The sequence below is a fragment of the Ambystoma mexicanum genome, chromosome 3q, assembly GCF_040938575.1.
Source record: "Ambystoma mexicanum isolate Mex_15411 chromosome 3q, UKY_AmexF1_1, whole genome shotgun sequence".
Lineage (NCBI taxonomy): Eukaryota > Metazoa > Chordata > Amphibia > Caudata > Ambystomatidae > Ambystoma > Ambystoma mexicanum.
In genome coordinates, this window is record NC_090926.1 from 471,713,337 (window position 1) to 471,722,095 (window position 8,759).

The following is an 8,759-nucleotide window of genomic DNA, read 5'->3' on the forward strand; positions in this document are numbered from 1 at the left end:
CATTTGCATGTTTCAGCCACTCCCCCAGCTTTACAGGGAAACAATGCCTGCAAAAATGGAACCTGTACAAAGACGTACATGATAAGTGGTCTTGGCACTGGGCTTTTTCTTTGTACATAGTTACGTTTCTGGATGCTCACTTCTTTATATGGTTTTCCTATCCATGTCACATAGCATAAGCCAAAGTGTTTCAAACACGTGTTACCTTTATCAAATCTGAATCATCCAGAGATCCTTCCTGATTTAACAGTTTGTAATAATTTAGGTTTATAGAATCCAAGGTCCATTGTTCTGAAAGTAGATCTATTTTTTAATGGTTTTCTTTCTGTATATTACAATATAAGTTTGCATTAATGATACACATTAAAACGTTGCTCTTACTCCTGTATCTTATTTCCCCAAACTCCCAGGTCTCTTGAATGGGGCGAGGGGTGGTTCTACTTATCAATTCCATTTGCCAGTGTCTCAATATAATGCCATTCCTCCATCACTTGAGTTTAATTGCATTCCTTTTCCATCCCGTATGCCTTTACTTATTCTAGTAGTACATCGTCCAGCTAGATTACTTTTTAAATTCTATAATGCATTTGATATTGTTATACCATTTATTTACTCTTTTTTGGTCCCTCATCTCATTAGTGGTGATTTTGATATTATTTTTTCTCCTCAAGATACAAATTGTCTTCTTATCCTTGTAAGTGCTTCATATCATCTGCCTTTATCTTCTTCTCCTCTGACACATAATAAAGAAATGACCTTATATCTTATTGTTGCCACTTCTGATGTTTCTAATTTGCTCCTATTGAGCATTTGTGCATCTCTAGTACTTTCCCATTTCCTTTCCTGTTGCCCCGCCTTCTTCTCAACTTAGCGCTACTTCTGCTGTTCGGTGGGATCTTCGTCCACTATCTACTACTCTGCTTGTTCGTTCCATTCTTACTCTTTTACCATCCCTTGAAGAGTTTTCCATTATTGACTCTGAAAGCATTAGTGGGGTATTTCCTACTTCTACCCAGGCTCCACTGGACATTATTTGCCCTCTAATCACATTTAGGCAAAAATGGGACCCACTTGACCCTGGTTTTCTCCATCTTTAAAATGTCTTTGTTTACATCTTCGGATGGCATTATGTTGCTGACATAAAAATAAGTCTAATTCCCATGTTTCCTTTTTTTCCATTTCAGAACTTTTGTATCCCGAGGCTCTTGAAGAAGGTAAAGTAATTTATTTCCATATCCCTTTTTCTTAACAAAGCCTCCTCATCGTGTTATCTTTTTGCCCTGCATTAAATACAGTTATTTCTATCCCCACCCAGATCCATCTACTGCCTCTACACTTGGCCCTAAAGAATATGTTTAATGATTTACATCAAAAGCTGAAAACATTCAAGCTTCTATTTGCTTTGTAAATAATTCTGTCTGTACGATTTAAGATAAATGTGTGATGTGCCTGGTTAGTTATTCATTTTCTTGATTTGCTTGTGCCTCAGAATAGGATGTAGCCTTTTCGGTTGCTTGTGCTAATCCTTCGGTTGCTAGTTTTCTTGTTTATTTGACTACATCTGTCATATTTTATTACCATACTATGGATATTCCTGTGATCTGAAAACCTAATCTTGATGCATCTGTCTTATATAATTATCACCCTCTTGCCTTATCCTTTCAAATATCCGTAGAGAATTGTGCATTCCCAAATATCATTCTATCTTAATATCCATATGCTATCTCCAATGCGATTTTCGCCCATGTAAAGTCTACAGAAATAGTTCTTGCAGTTTCTGATTCTTTCCTGGGTGCATGTCTTTAAAATATCCCAAGTATCTTGGTGCCTTTGGATGATATTTCTACTGCTTTTGATACTATTGATCACTCTCCTCTTTCGCTCTCTCTCTCTCTCTCTCTCTCTCTGTCTTCATGAGGTGTTTCTGATACTGCTTTGACATGTTTTCTTCTTATCTGAAGTATCATTCTTCTCTGTCTCTTGGGAAGGCTCTACTTCTCCCTTCTCTTCTTTGTCTCATGCTGTTCCTCAAGGTTCAGTACCTGATGTTCTTCTTTGTATGCTATTCTTTGAGCTTCTCTGATTTTGTCATTTTGTTTTCAAGCACATGAGTATTCTAAGGACAAACTGCTTAACCTTTTTTTCTGTATCCTTTCTGATTTCCATCATCAAAGATTATAGCACTGTCTGTCAGCTGTGGATCCTGGGAAGGCAGCTCATTCTTTAAATTTAACTTAACTTTAAATCTGAGAAAAATCCTCCTCTTTCCCACTACATTATTTGTTGCTTTTTCTCGCTTTCCTCCTTCAAAAATATGTATTACTTCATCTGCATGAATCCTAGGATGTGTGCTTGATTGGTCCCTTTCCTTTTCACTATGGAATCGTATTTGTGCCTGGAATTCTCATCTTCAGTTAAAGATATTAGGAAAATGCATCCTCTACTCATATTTCATTCTGCTAAATGTATAAATGAAACATTGGACATTGAATTTGTGAAGTTTACCTTGCGCTTAGAATCATTAAAGATACTTGATATTTTAGGGTTTATGATACTAAGTTTTATTCTTTTATGTCATGGTTATTGTTTTGTTAGCAGACATATGTTTCGATGGCTCTAGGTCTTTATCAAGGCTAATGTTCCTTAAACTGTTTGCACGTTTGCGGGTTTGTGGGGGCTCAGGTTCCTATGGTCGCCTGTGTGGCCCTTTATGGGGTCTATCTGTTCCTTGGCAAGTCTCAGCTCCTTTTGGGTTCCTTTCGGTATAAATATCAAGTGTCTTTAATGATTGTAAACTGATAGATACAATTTCCAGTGAAGACAAGAGCGGTGGGCAACACACCAACCACCAGCAACCTTTCAGCTCAAGCCAAAACGGAAAGCAACCAAGGAATGCTCTTAGGAAAGTGGAAGTCGAGTCTAGTGCCCAAACTATGCTAACATATACATCAAACATTGGCTCTCTCTCATGTAAACTGTTGTTGTGCACTTTATGTAGGATTACAAAAACGGTATGATGTTTTTTCATCGTCAGGCATTTCCAAGCCTGCAGTTTAAACGTGTTTGAAAGTTCATCAATTTTTTTTTTTCAAGGGCAGGTAAGTGGCAGATAAGTGGTTTAAATTGCAGGCTTTGAAATGCCAGATGATGAAATGACATGGAACCTAGAAAAACATGACTGTGCAGTTCATATTCTTTTTTTGAAGGTTTTATTCGTTTGACAATCCCACGAGAATTAATAGGTTTTGAAGATTGATTTGGACATAAATGTGTATCTCGAGAATCAGTTGGGGGTCCCAGCCTAGGGTGCTTATTACTGCTTGAAATACTGCTTATTTAAACCCCCATTGTGTTCCCACCACTCTAACTCAGTCTTCCCTGTCTCCCACAATGATTCTCAAATGCCAGAAAACTATCACTAGGTAACCCCTAATTCCTTTATCTATTCTTTTTTTTCGAAAGGGGCCATTCTACCTAGTTCCCCTCAGGACCTTCTAAAGGACCTCAAGGTATTCCTGGGTTTTTCTGGCTCTTCCCTTTCGATGGTCTACTTCACAGATTCTACTCACCCACCGGTCCCATCTCCTCTCTAACACTCCTCCCCTTCCTACCACTCTTTTCCTCTTTCTCTCGCTCCACACTTTTCCTCCTGATGTTACTGTCTCTCCCACTTCTGCATCCACTCTTCAACTTACCTCACGTCTTCTTCCTATAGTCTGCTTGCTCCCTGCTCCCCACACTCTCTCTATTTACCCCTTTAGTTTCTCTCTCCACACTCTCTGTGTCCTATACTTACCAGACTCTCTCTCTCCTCATGTTGCCGACTCTATCCTGCTCCACTACTATTCCTAGCTCTCCAACCTGTGCCCTCATGCCTCTGACCTCTCTCTCTCTCTGTCTCACATACTCCCAAACACACGCACTCACACCATGTCTCATAAACCTCTTTTAAATTCTTCCCTCCCTTTCTCATTAACCTTCCTGCAGTTACCTTTCCACTCGCTCACAAACAACTCAATTGCTACCCGTCTAATATGCAACTCCTTACCATCACTCTTTCACAGCATGCTCAGAATCTTCTCAGAGCTCTTCTCCACCTTTATCTCCCTCCTCGCTGGTCTCTTGGTCCTTTTACTCTGCTCCTGACCTTGCCCGAACACCTTTCATTTGTTTCTGAACTCGCTGGGCTTTTAAAGCACATCCTACCCCTTTCTGGAGTTCCTCCTGGCTCCCATTGGTCGTCCATGTCACATGCTCCCTTGGCCAATTACTGGCTAAGCTTCACCCTGTTGGGTGGGACTTCACCTGGAAACTTTTAAAATGGCTGTTAGATTTCCCCCCTTCACACTCTCTCTCTTCATGTTTTGGCATCCATTTGCTCAGTCTGCCAATTTTCATTCCATCTTTGGTAAGTTGCTATTCAAACTGGGTTTGGGAAGGGTTTCCAGGTTACCCTGGTTCTCCTGTACTTTCCTTCCATGTACCGTCGTTTTATGGTTTTATTCCCATTACCATGGGGTCTGTCTGGAATTGGTGGGTTGGGTATTGGATGTGTCTGTTCTTTTGGGAAGGGAAGATTCTAGTCCATTCTCACTCCAGTTATGATTCCATTTCTCTTGTCCGGGTCCGATGTTTAACTTGTTTTGGCCAGTGGTATTCTGGGAGTTGCTGTTCTGAAAAAGAGGAAAACGAGATCTGGCCAGGAGGGAGGTCTGCAGGTATTGTGGTAGGGACAGTGGTACCAATGTACCTACATATGTTCAATCACTCTGAGGAGTAAGGAGGAGTAAATGACTAGGGTCTCTCTGACCTCCCCCAAATCTCTGCATCCTTCTGACAGGCTCATATTCATGACTCTGTCACATTTACCCACCTTTGGCATCCTCATGCTTATTGATTTGAATTCAATGTTTCATGTATTATTTTTAAATGTGGCCATTCTCTTGCACGTTCGCATCTTTGTGATCTTATCATGTTGTTTTAGCATCTAGGAAGCGTGGCTTGACTACTCAAGTGTTGTTGTTTTACCAGTGCACTCTATGCATTTCTTCTTATTTTTGCTCCTTTCAACCCCCTAAGTTATCCACTGCTTTCCTCCTCGATATGCATGTGTTCAACCTTAACATTGGTTGCTTCCCGATTTAAAATGTTGTAATAATTTAGGTTTATAGAATCCAAGGTCCATTGTCTGTTTTTTAATGGTTTTCTTTCTATATATTACAATATACTTTTGCATTAATGATACACATTAAAATGTTGCTCTTACTCCTGGTTTCTTCAAAGCCCTTTGAAAGACACTGATAAATAATGCAGTTGTATGGAATCTGTTGCAGGGACTCATGCGGCTAGGTCTATGGCCAGGTTACAATATCCTGCGCTTTTTTATACTGTTGTTGTTTCCTGTGTAAAGGGCTTTAGATACAAACATTTTAGATATCATTTAAAATGAAAAAGGTTAACCTAAACCTCAATCTCCTGGACCATGCATTATGTTACTTCAGCTCAATCATTGCCGCCGTGACAGGCCATATTTAATTTATTTTCAAACAGGTCTAAGTTACCAACAGCTCTAAGTTATTAAGAGCTCAGAATCAATGCCTGATCCTTGTAGAGCCGTATCTGGTCTGTCAACTGTTTTACTTCAATTGCATTGATGTATCCCTGTCATATATCACTCAGTAAGTTTCCCAATTTGAATCCATTTAAAAACAAGTCTGTTCATGCATCTTGTACGTCAGTCAAAGGCATTGAGAAGCCTGTAATTGTGATCAGCGTTGCTGTTGCTCGTTTCGAGGACAGCGATTAAATCCCCCGTTCTACAAGCATTCTTTCTCTATTGCTCTCCAAGGAACAAGGTCCATCATGTTTGAACTAAACATTAGATTTTTGAGCATGTTCATGTGTTGTTCCTCTCACAGAACGCCTTTTCATTCAGAGCATTTCAATGCGAAGATAAGACAATGGCCCTCATTCCGAGATTAGAGGCAGCCATGGCGCTATTTGCGCCAAGGCTGCCTGCAATACTGGGTCCTGCACCGGTCTGGTTGAATGGGGACTTACCGGGTCATTCCGACCCTGGAGGACCCGGCAAGTCCCCATTCAACCAACCATTCCCCATTCCCATTTGAGCCCCCATGGGGCTGAATGGGAATGGGGAAGGCGCTAATAACGAGCCCGCGAATAGCAGGCCCGTTATTAGCGCCCTGGTCCCTTAGCAGGACCCGTAAAGGACGTGTGGTCAGACCACACGTCCTTTACGGTTCCCACTAAGGACCTCGGAATTGGGTGGTAAGGGATTACCGGCACCGGTCTCCTTACGGGTGCCCGGTGTCCCTTACCGCCCAACTCATAATGACCCCCAATGCCAATCATTTTCAGGGCCAATTTAAGAAGGAGGAGATGTATTTTCCATTAGCAGACCAGAAATAACAAAGCTCCAGTGTGCACCATTGATAAAGGGGCCACTGAAAGCATTTTGCCACCATGACTAAGTCCAACTGTACAATTATGCCACGTTCAAATTGTCCCTGGGAGGAGCAAATGTCTTTGCTCACCCTCCATCTTGGCAGGCCCCACAGCTACACCCATCAATCCAATCAGATTGTTGAGCATCTTCTCTTACCAGTGACTCCGCCTGGCAGTCGTGTATTTTCATTGGTAAAAGGCATAGTACTGGTCACGGTTGTGGGCGCAGGACTCCCAAACAGATGCCCAAATGCAGACAACCAGACCTTAAAAGCAGGACAATGACAGCCAGTCACGGATAAGCAGACATAGACAGACATTGACAGATTAATATAGACGCCCCACCATATACAGCTGACCATCGACATCTGGACATTGGGAGCTAGACATTGTAACATTTATTTATTTGATTTAATCTGCATTTGTAAGGAGCTTATACATCAAGAAATTGTGTTTCAAAGTGCCCAACATTGACAGACTTAGAAAAGCAGACTTAGACAAACACATAAAGATATACAAAGAGGGTAAATGGAAGTCTGCAGACATACTGATTCAAACAAAGAGAGAGAGAGAGAGAGAGAGATAGAGAGAGAGAGAGAGAGAGAGAGAGAGAGAGAGAGAGAGAAATTATCATTTTAATACAGAACTCCAAGGGCAACCAGTGAAAAATAGACATTGGTAAAAAGACAACCACAAATTGACAGCCAAAGACCTCACTTCCGTTTGATTAGAATTTGCATAGCACACTTTAACCTTAGTTCTTAACTCTTACAACTGTAGAATAAATAAATAAAGTAGCTAGACAGTTATGTCTGTCAAGGAGCTAGCCAATCCTGGCCAATCCTGCTACAGTCTCTCCCTCTCCTGTTCCCTCCCGGTCCCTCTGCACGAGGTTGGTTTCTCATTTCACTACTAAAACTCAGGACATCTTGTCCACCCACTCTTCCTCTACCTCCTCCTCTACGACTCCTGCCCTGTCTGAGGCTGACTCTCCTCCTCCTGTCTCCTCCTTTCCCCTGTTCACCCCTGACAATGTTTCTAGACAAGTGCGATCTATGAAAGTCTCATCAAAGCAGGTTCTCCCCTGCTCATCCAGAACTATCAAGGACCACATCGACACCCTTGCTCCAGCCATGACCGATTTCTGCAAACACTCCTTTGCCACTGGAATTTTCCCCTCCACCTTAAGCACTCTCTTGTGACCCCCTTCTAAAGAAGCCCTCGGCCGATCCTTTCTCTCTGGTTAACTATCGCCCGATCTCCATCACTCCTTTCCAGGGCAAACACTTGGAAAAGCTGACCCTCTGTAAGCTTCATCTACATACTGAATCTGTTGGTTGCCTCTGTGACCACCAGTCTGGCTTCAGAGCTGCCAGAAGCACTGAAACTGCTCTCCTGAACACAGCCGAAGACTTGCTTTCCAATTGTGACTCTAATCTCCCCTTTGTCCTCATTCAGCTTGATCTATCCTCTGCTTTTGATGTGGTCAACCATGCATCCTGCTCAATCGTCTCCGGGACAACCTTGTTATTACTAATCAGGCCCTGACTTGGTTGACCTCCTTTCTCAATGACCAACCCTCTTAGGTCCAACTGGGGTCTTTCCTCTCTTCTATCTCTCTCTCTACTTGTGGTGTTCCCCAGGGGTCTAACCTCTATCTCTGGATCTTCAACAACTACCTGGCACCTCTTGCCCACCTCATTGCTACTTTCTGCCACAATTTTCAATGTTATGCAGATGACACCCAGCTCTATTTCAGGCTCCCCTCAGCCACCTCTGCTTCTTCTCTCATACCATACTGTCTGGATGCTATTCAGGAATGGTGTGTCGCCAATGATCTCTGCCTTAATGCCAGTAAGACTGTGATCCTCCTCATTGGGACAGCAACTCCCTCCTTTCCTCTCTCTCTCTCTGGCCGCCCACTCTGGGCCCTCTTCCTGCTCCTTCCTGTGATGCTAAGAACCTTGGTGTCATCTTCAGCTCCACCCTCTCCTTCTCTCCTCACATCTCTGACATCTCTAAGAGGTCAAACTATCAGCTGCACCTCCTCAGAGGTATTCTTCCTTTTCTAACTCCCCCCACACCACCTAGAAGCTCACTGTCTCCAGAGCTCTGCTCCTCTCTAGGCTGGACTATTGCAACAGCCTCTTCCTAAATATTCCTGCCTGTATTCTTCGACCTTTACAACTTATCCATAACAGGACAGCAAGACTTGTACTTGGCCTGAAGCCGAGGGATCATATCTCTCTAGCTCTGAAATCTCTTCACTGGCTCCCTGTGGCTGCAAGGATCAA